We start from the raw sequence: 10,066 nt of genomic DNA, 5'->3' as shown, positions 1-10,066 counted from the left end.
TTTTTTTTTTTTTTTTTCCTAGAGAATCATTTCAAAATAGATGTTTGAAGGTTTTTATTGAAATGCTCTTACAATTCTGATGTATGCAGCAAACCTTTGACATTAGTCACAGAGTAAATCTGAGTCTAGGGATTTATCTGTCTCTCACCCATTCTATGATTCGCAGTTCAAATGTAGCTATGATACAATGTTGCATAAATCGTTGTTTACTTCCTTTGACCTATATTACTTGCCATATTGTGTTCGCATTTAAACTCCAAAATAAAGCAAATATTCAAACTTCTGTTTTGCTTACACTGGCACTGAAACACAAGYAATTTACTGGAAACAAAAGGGCAGCCAGCCTTGCCCTGTACTTGAAAGTTGGGTTCAAGGGTGAGCCTAAACACATTGGGAACCACAACCAGGTTATTTTCTTTTTTAAAAATTGGCCCAGCTGTAGCTTGGGTATAAAGTGTCCTCAGTGTGCTTGCAGTGCSTGCTGAAATGGATGGGTTAGCTTGGTTTGCTTTGCAGCGTGTCCAGCATAGATGAGATGCTGCGCTTGGCTCTGGGCGCTGTGCTCGCGCTCGCCTCGTGTGAGCGCCTCAGGGTTCAGSCCCAAATCACAGAGTGGCACACACACCGTGGAACTGGGACCCTCTGGGGTCACTCTGCTGCTGTGCAGAGCAYGTGGAGCTGCAAGGAGCAGCGAAGTCACTTTGCCAAGAAACAGCTGATGTTGGGGGGCAAGTGSCTGGATATGGGAAGAATATACGTGCGCTCACAGAACCTGCCTTGCCCTGAACCTAGCAAAAAAATGCAGGTGACTGTGAGGGTAAGAAAAGGAGGAAAGAAAGAAAGATGTTTGCATAACAGTGATTTTGTTTTTAAAACYATTTTTATAAAATAAAATAAAAAAGCAAAATTTAACTTATTTTTAGACTAATTTTGCATGTTTCTGGCTGTGAAACAAATGGTCATGACAAATCACACTGTTCTCACTAATGTTTGTGGGATATCAATGCAGAAGCTGACTGCATTCAAGTGACTAAGTACACTATTTTAGCTTTGCCCCAGCAGCCAGATTCTCTATTGGTATCCTGCTGATGTTTCTTATAATACATAGATTGAGTCATACCAAGCTTTTTTTTTTTTTTTGAGGGGGAGGGGGAAACGTTTTATAATTCACTTTCAGAACCTCAGTTCAATCAAACAACATTTAATATCACAATCAGTGACCCTCTGCATTTGTAGATATCTCTCTTGAGAAATATATTTATTTTCTTTATCTTAGCATGTAAATATCCTCAGCACACATTTTGACCCTTTGTTTGCAGTCGTTCTAACACTGAAGAATGTAGTGTTAATAGATTTTACGAAGTCAACAGTGGCATCAGGAGTAGCATTTTGATCATGAGCTGTACTCAAACATTTGTGTATAGCTTTCCTGAGCAACCTGTATAGGGGAGGCTTTATCATGAAATTTAATTAACATAAATGAAAATACAGAATTTTTCCATTCTTTTTTCCGGGTACATAATGTAGTTATCTTTAAAAAATCTGCTAATTGTAGGAAAAAAAGCTTTCTGCTACGCAGAACTAGGTATGTTGGACACAGATTATAGTCATCAGTTAAGTAATTTGGATTGCTTTATATCAGATTTTGACCAGCTAGGACCTGATGAAAAGGTTTGGGAACTCACAGAATAAAAAAAATTCTCATTAACCTTAAAAGGCTTCGTACCTACCCTTTATTATAGCCACATATCACACAGAGAACTTGCATTGAAATGAGGATGCTAGAACAAATTAATAACATTTAAGAATATTCAGACTCTTAGTTTGGTATGAAATTGACCACAGAAATGCTGTTTAGAATCATAGAATGGCTTGGGTTGGAAAGAATGTTAAAATCACCTATTTCTAACCCCCGCTTGCCATGGGCAGGGACATCTTCCACTAGATGAGGTTGCTCAAAACCCCATCCAACCTCACCTTGTACAATTTCAGGAATGGGACATTCACAGCTTCTCTGGGCAMCCTGTTCCAGTGCCTCACCATCCTCACAGTCAAGAATTTCACCTTAATGTCTAATCTAAACCTAGTGCCCTTCAGTTTGAAGCCTTTCTCCCTTGTCCTGCTCTTGTGAAAAGTCCCCCTCTGTTTAGCTKGTAGGCCCTCTTTAGCACTGGAAGGTGCTCTAGTGTCTCCCTGGAGATTCTCCTTCACGCTGAACATTCCCAGCTCTCTCAGCCTGTCTCCATAGGAGAGGTGCTCCAGCCCTCTGATCATCTCCATGGCCTCCTCTGGATCAGCTCCCACAGGTTTATGTTCTTGCTGTGTCAGCAGCCCAGAKCTGGACTCAGTGCTCCGGGTGGGATCTCATGAGACGGGCTGGAGGGGCRGAGTCACCTCCCTCGAATGCTGGTCCCATTTCTTTCAGTGCAGCTCAGAATATGTGTGGCTTTCTGGGCTGAAGTGCACATTGCCGCATCACATTGAGCTTCTCATGCACCAACAACTCCAAGTCCTCCTCCTCAGGGCCGCTCTCAATCCATTCTCTTTCTAGACTGGGTTTGTGTTTGGGATTGCCCCAGCTCTTGTGCAGGACCTTATGATTGACCTTGTTGAACTTCATKAGGTTTGCACAGGCTCATCTCTCAATCCTGAGCTGGCTGGAGGTTGTGTTTCCCTCCAGCATTCAGGCTGCATTGCAAYTTGGTGTCGTTTGCTTAAAGATAAATGATGCCTCAAATTTTTTTGACCTATCTGAAATGTATCTAACTCCSCTGACTTTCACCAGTTATGTAATTTATTTGGTTCTGAGGAAAGATTAACCTTTAATTGCTTTCTTTAGCAACATTTACTAAACAGACTGATAGCATGGAGATGATCTATGCAAACAGCAAAGAAGGATTTCTTCAACCCATGTTGCCATGACAATTTGGATTTTTCTTGTCAACTCCTGAGAAGCTTCAAAGTAATTTCTTTAAAGCAATGAATCAGGGGATATTTTGGAAATTGAAGTTGCTCTCTTTTTTCAATTTAGTATCATTTAACACGGTGAGGGGTCTGACCCAAAAGATTGTAAGATCTACAAACAAGAGCTATTGCAAAAAATATAACATCATATAACCCTCTTTGTGGATCTCTAATGATTTACACCAGCAGTGACGCTGATTTCAGATGCATTAGCAAGAGACTTAGATTTTGTTTATTAACTATATKATAATAATAAATAGTTATCATAAAAATAAGAATGGATAATGAATAGCAGAGAGWCCGGCTTCTAGCTGTTGTTTTGATCCTCATGACAATATTTCAACTTCCAGTTATTTTGAGGTAATTAGATTACAAGAGGCTTATAGAACCGAGGTGGAGTAAACATTTTATTTTTGTTACAGTTGCAATTATAAAATTAGCTCAATGAATGAGAACTAAAATCAAAAGGTTGTTGTCAACATATTTAAATTGCTATCCAAAAAAAGTCCCCTGTACAATGTTATTAGTAATCAAACTGAACTTCCCTTTTGTTATTTGTTTTAATTGAAATAGACTCTTTTGAAAAAGAACTAAAACTAGTCCAAACTACTTTAATTTAATTCCTAAGAAATAAATTACTGGCTTAATGAGGTATTTCTTAGGATGCTGTTAGCGCTGATGAAAACATGGTAAACGAAAAGAAGATAATGTGAAATGCTGTTTCTGCTGGGAAAATACATTTCTCTGTATAGAAGACAAGAAAAGTAGCTCAGTAATTGTTTTCTTTTTAAAATGTTCCTGGCAGATGATGGCTACTGTGTTGGTGTAGTTTGTTTACCGCTTTGCAATAGATTTGAGATGAGTCATATCATATTAGAAAGAAAATTGAGAAGTTGTTTTGTCAAAATGAATTCAGTTTCCTTTTTTGTCATATATACTCAAATTATTAGTTCTCTTTAAACAGAGACACCTAATTGATTTTTTGTAAGTGTTTATTCTTGTTGCGTCCATAAATCCGAGTTCTTGTTGCCAGAAATGGTAACTGCAGATATATAATTTCTATTTATGGGATAAGGTGACTGAGCTGGAGTATTCTGTCAGTTCACCTCATGCATCTCCTTGAAACTCTTTTATTTTCTTGCTAGTTTGTACCACAAAAATTTCAACATCTACAAACACGGTTGTTTTTCTCAAGTCTTTTTTCCCCCTTGCCTTCAGAATGGGAGCTGACTGAATAAGGACTCTACGATGGGTTCTCAACAAGGCTTCATGTTGTATAGAGATTTTTATTTCTGCCTTACTTCCTTACTGACTTTGTAAGTCTACTTTACTGGTAATGCATTTCATTGTATCCGCAGTGTTAGGGAAAATGATAATTATAAGAATATTGGGTATCAAAACAGGCTTGTGGATGGAGTGCTTATGAYATTTCAGGTGACAGGCATTCAGAAGGAAAAACAATCWTTTATTTTCCAAAATATTTGATGGAAGCGAAGATCTGTTTGTTGTATAAAAGAATACTGAACTGTAAAACATGTCTGAGCCCATTTTACYTGCAGGACAAGCTTTAGTGTTAAGTTTAAGGATGCTGGGAAGAGGGCAGAAGGCACTGTTTGTGGTCAAGAGCTTAGATTGTAGTGCCAAATACCTGCAGTTCMCATTGCCTAAGAGAAAATTGCAGACCTCAGCACTTCTGAACATAAAGAAATTTGTGCTGTACTTGCTTCTACACTTGAGAATCATCATAATCTGAATGCAACATTCTGCTGTGAAGGGAACGGACAGAAAACAGTATTAAGCATTTACTAATGTTATCTCCCAGGTAGTATCTGAATTAAGGAAAATTTCCAAACCTACCATTGTTGTGTTACTGTTTTAGGAAGAAGAATTCCTCAAGGGAAGTTGAAGTTTGTTTTTCTTTAAAACTGCTGTACTTAAATAATTTTATGTATTAAAACAACAATAGAAAAAAAAAAAAAAAAAAAAAAAAAATCAAACAACCAAACAAAACCCCCCCAAAAAACAAAAATACCAATCTGGATCTGATGTAGCCTGTAATAAAAATGTTGTGATTACAAAGCAAATAAAAATCAGTATTTGAAGTGAAGCTGACTCAAACACTACTGTCTGTACTACTTAATAGAGGCTGTTGTCCATGGCCAGAATGAAAAACAATCAATTCCACCTCCCCTTTTATTTCCTCCTTATATTGCCTTATGTGAGTATTCATCATTTTTACATTTGCTCCCCATTGATGGCAACTAATCACAGTTCCTTATGGGTCTATTTTTCTTTCTAAGAAGCAGACTGTTTGTAAGGGGTGGGCAGGCTCTGATGTGTCTGCCCAGTTTTACCACTGAAGAATAGGTGCTAAACTTCTTTTGATMTTGCACATCACTCTACAGACCATATTTGCAGGATGGATAGATTTGTATAAATATTTYGAATGTGCTTTGTTGCTGTATTAGTTTTGTGTGGCCAGGTTTCAGTAGTTGGGATGCTGCAGGGGTTGCTTGTGTGAGAAGCTTCTAGAAGCTTCCCCCATGTCCAGCAGAGCCAATGCCAGCTGGTTCCAAGASGGACCCACTGCTGGCCAAAGCTGAGCCCACSAGAGACAGTGGTGGAACCTCTGAGAGAACGTACCTAATAAAAGAGAAATGAGCTGTGCAATGGCAGCTACAGCTGGGAGGAGCAGTGACAATTTGGGAGAGGAACTCCTGCAGGAACCCAAGGCAGTGAAGAAGGATGGATGGGAAGTGCTCCGAGTGCCAGARCAGAGATTCCCCTGCAGTTGGTGGGGCAGGCCATGGTGAAGAATCTGTGCCACTGCAGCCCATGCAGGTACATGGGAGAGAGTGGAAGAGCAGATGGATGCCTGAAGGAGGGAAGCCCACACTGGAGCAGGCTCCTGGAAGAACCTGTGGACCATGGAAAGAGTAGCCCTCACTGGAGCAGGTTTGCTGGGAGGGCTTTTGATCCCACAGGGGGCCCTTCTGGAGCCTGTTCCTTAGGGACTGCACCCCATTGAAGGRACCCATGYTGGAGCAGTTTGTGAAGAAGTGCAACTCATGGGAAGGACTCCTCTTGGAGAAGTTCATGGAGAACTGTCTCCTGTGGGAGGGATCACATGGTGGAGCAGGAGAAGAGTGTGAGTCCTCCTCCCGAGGAGGAAGGAGCAGCAAAGACAATCTGTGCTGAACTGACTGTAATCCCCATTCTCTGCCCCCCTGCACCTTCAGGGGGAGAGTGCAGACAAAATATCAGGGGTGAGCCCTGGGAGAAGGGAGGGGTTGGGGAAAGAAATTTTAAGACTTGGGTTTATTTCTCATTGTCCTMCTCTGATTTGATTGTTGATAAATTAAACTCATTTCCCTGAGTTGAGTCTGTTTTGCCTATGACCAGCAATTGGTGAGTGATCTGTTTGTGTCCTTATCTTGATCCATGAACCTTTCCTTGTATTTTCTGTCTCATATCCAAATGAGGAGAGGAGCGATAGAGCAGCTTTATGGAAAATCCATCCAGCCATGGCCAACCCCACACAGTCACATAACACCGGTACTTATAGGTACTGTCCCAAATGTGCTTGAGAATCAGGTCCCCTGAGGCTAAAAACTCAATTAAAAAAAGAAACTACTCTTTGATTCTAGAAAGATAATGCACTGCCCAAAGTAAAAAAAAAAATGAGCCCTTGTGGTGACAGACTGTGTTAGGTGAAAGATGAGCATTCAGCATAGGCAGCCCATGGAAATCATTCTTGTATTTCATTGACACGTTCTTCAATAGTGCCACTGAAGAAGATAAGCCATCTCAAAAAAGAAGATCCATATGAAAAAATATGACAACATTTAATGGGGGTTTCAGTCAGGACAATTTTATTTTTTGAAATCAATCCCTACTTTTGTCATTTGCCCTCTTCCACTCAATTTTTTTCTGGGATATTTTATCTCTGATTACATTTATTCTTCAAGTCTGTTAGGCAGTGATATAGGTATGGTGTGATTTATTAATTTGCTTTATGGTGCATCCCAGAGTATAGGGACCCATGATACAAAGAATTATATGAACATAGAGAAGATGAAAGGCATAACATGGACAACATTGTGACAGAACACTCAAGTCTGGGAAATGTTAGTTCTCAATAACAAGAATTTAAAAAAAAMCCAAACCCTTATTTATGAAACTTAGGCCATAGGAGTTTCATGCTGCCCTATATTTTACAAAGGACACAGCCAAGATTAGTTCCCTCATTACCATCAATCATTATTCAGAGGTTTTTTTTCTGATTTCCATTGCTGGTGTTTGTTTTACTGGAGAGCAGTGCTTAATCAGCTTCCCTTTTTGCCACCAGTGTAACACAGGAATACTGATGTASTCTTACTAAGCAGATTTGGTAGTGTATCTCAAAACTTGAAGCGTCTGCTGGCAATTCTCCTCACTGGAAGTTCTGTACCACTGCTGTGAAGGTCCGATGCGGTCTCAAACCATGACTAGTGCCCTCATGGGCATGGCAGCTCAGCTGCTAGGCTGATGCAGGCTTTATGCTGACATGCTGAAAGCCACATCTTTTATCTTGTAGGACTGGCAAGGCTGGCACCATCAGATTTGCATAATTAAACACTAATTCTCTTTCTTCCCTTACTGTTTCTTTAAAATTTTCCTTTTGCAGAGCTTATCTTTCTTGTTCCAGTCACTCTATTATTTCCTCTTTTGCTGAAGGAGTATAAGATACCTTCTGTATTATTCCCCAACATGGCTGTTCAGCATTCTCAAGGAAGAAAATGCCCAGGGCCTAATCTGTGATGACTCCTGCACTGGGGGCAACGAGCACAAAGGATGAAGATGGGCAGAGGGCACTCTTAAGACCKGAAGAATTAACTCAGGGACGTAAACTGTGCCCAGATTTTGTGCATGTCCTATGAATTTGCTTAAGTTTCTGTCTTCACATATTTAAAAATGCAAGAAGTGTCACATCAAATCAGACCAGAATAACCTCTCTCTGACAATGGCCATTAGCAAATGCATAGAAAAAAATTGKAGGAAGCAAGATATAGACAGGCTTATATTTTAGCAGCCTCTGGCCAGTTTAAAGAACTCTTAGCCAGAGGTTGCATCTATGTTCAACATCCATCAACAAATTTAACCTTCATGAATCTGTTCTTGAACCTGTTCATAATTCAGACTACCACACTTTTCTGACAATGTGTTTTGCAATTTAATTCCTGCTATGCAGAAAAAACACTACATTTTGCTTGCTTTGAAACTTCTACCTGTTCATTTCACTGACCACTTTAAGCTCTTCAGAAATACTTCACACAGCACAGAACTTTGCATCTGAAAGATAGGAAGGACTTAGGTGAATCTGTAAATTGCATACTTTTCCCATGTGCATGTAAAAAAATCCATATGGATATTTCGAGTATCTAACTTCAATCAATACTAATGTATGATTGCCAAGTGCATTTCTCATAATTTTTAATGATTATGACATTGTCATCAGTGCTGCTGATGTGATAAAGGAATAACAGTCTGTATTTCATTATGTTCTCTTTCCTGGGACAATAAAGAAAAAGCGTGGTGAAAATGGTGGGGTAAAACTGCTGTGACAAACTTCAGTGATGGGATCTGGAGAAAGATTTGTTTTCTGTGAAAATTAGGGAAATGCCGCAACAATTTCTGGTAGAAAAGGTTTAGGAAGAGGTCTGTTATACTGACAATGCTGAAATTACTTCATCCTTATAAATCAATCAATTTCCTCCCTTGCAAGACCCAGATCTAAAACAAATTGTGGAAAAAAAAAAAACAAAAAAAAAAAAAAAAAAAAAAAAAAAAAAAAAAAAAAAAAAAAAAAAAAACCCAAAAACCCAAAAAACCAAAAAACCAAAAAAAAAAAAACCCACAAAAAAAACCATTTAAAATTATGCCCCTAGATAGATACTTATCTCAAAACTTTAAACATGCAAGATATCCTGTGAGCTCAAATCCATAGGTATATTGTTGGAGTTTTGTGCTAGAAAAATTGTCACTGTCTGAAAAAGAATTGTTTCTCTTTTAGCCTAAGACAGCAGCCTTCCTGTATGGATTTAAGATGGCTACACAGGATGTACAAATTCTGCCTTTCCCCTTTATTCTACCTCTGCCTCTCAGGACTGTCTSTAGAAAAACCTATCAACATCATTAAAACAAAACAAAGTGATGCAAATAAATACTCAGCAAGAACATAGAACAAGAGTAGTATGAGATGATAGAAGAAAGCAGACTGTCTTTAATATTAGCAAGTCTTCCACAACTGTTCTCCCTCCTTCATTCTGAAAGGCTCTGTTTCATTTCCATGTGGGAAACTTTCTGAATATTTCTGGTAGTTTCTGTTTAGGAAAGGAAGGCATTAATTATTCCTGTTCTGTGCAAACAAAAGTATTGCTTAGCTTTTGAGAAGGCACAAGAACACAGGTTAGTGGGCACAGTGTAGTGCATGTACCTGAAAATTTCAGAAAATAAAAACCTGGTAATTATTCCAATACAATATAATGTAATGTATAAATTCAAGAGCTWGATCTTAGATGTGCTGAACTCTTGAGGTCCGAATTTATTTCATGGATGTTGAGGACACTCTATGGTAAATAAATACAAAGAAGAATTTAGGCGTCAGGTTTTCCCTCTACTGTGAAGATATTTACATCTGGTACTTAGATTATGGAACTACCACTCAACAGCTGCTTTAACCCCAAAAGCACACAAATTTACACAGGCTATTTTTCRTTAGAAAATATCCTTTGAGCCTAAAATTACATTTCTTGGCGTACTCAGAATGGTTGCACACTGTGTCAGTTTGTATAGGGCTGTTATTGAACAGTCATTGTAATCTTCAAAGTAGACGTTCTTCCACATTCATTCCAGGAATAAAACCGCTTGGCTGTCTTTAAGTGTACCTGCCAACTTTGGCCTTACATAAGATATTCCTGGGGGTGGAAGTGGTGCCCTCTTATTTTCCCTCAGTAGAGAGAGTAATTTAACAGTTGGAGTACTTAGCTACATTGTGAAAAATCTACATTCATCTACCTCTTCCCTTAGAAAGTTAAAGCCTGTCTCATTCTCTCTTTTTTTT

This window comes from Malurus melanocephalus, unplaced genomic scaffold, assembly GCF_030028575.1.
Source record: "Malurus melanocephalus ecotype Western Australia unplaced genomic scaffold, MMel_1.1 scaffold_263, whole genome shotgun sequence".
Lineage (NCBI taxonomy): Eukaryota > Metazoa > Chordata > Aves > Passeriformes > Maluridae > Malurus > Malurus melanocephalus.
Note: the sequence above shows the minus strand (reverse complement) of the source record.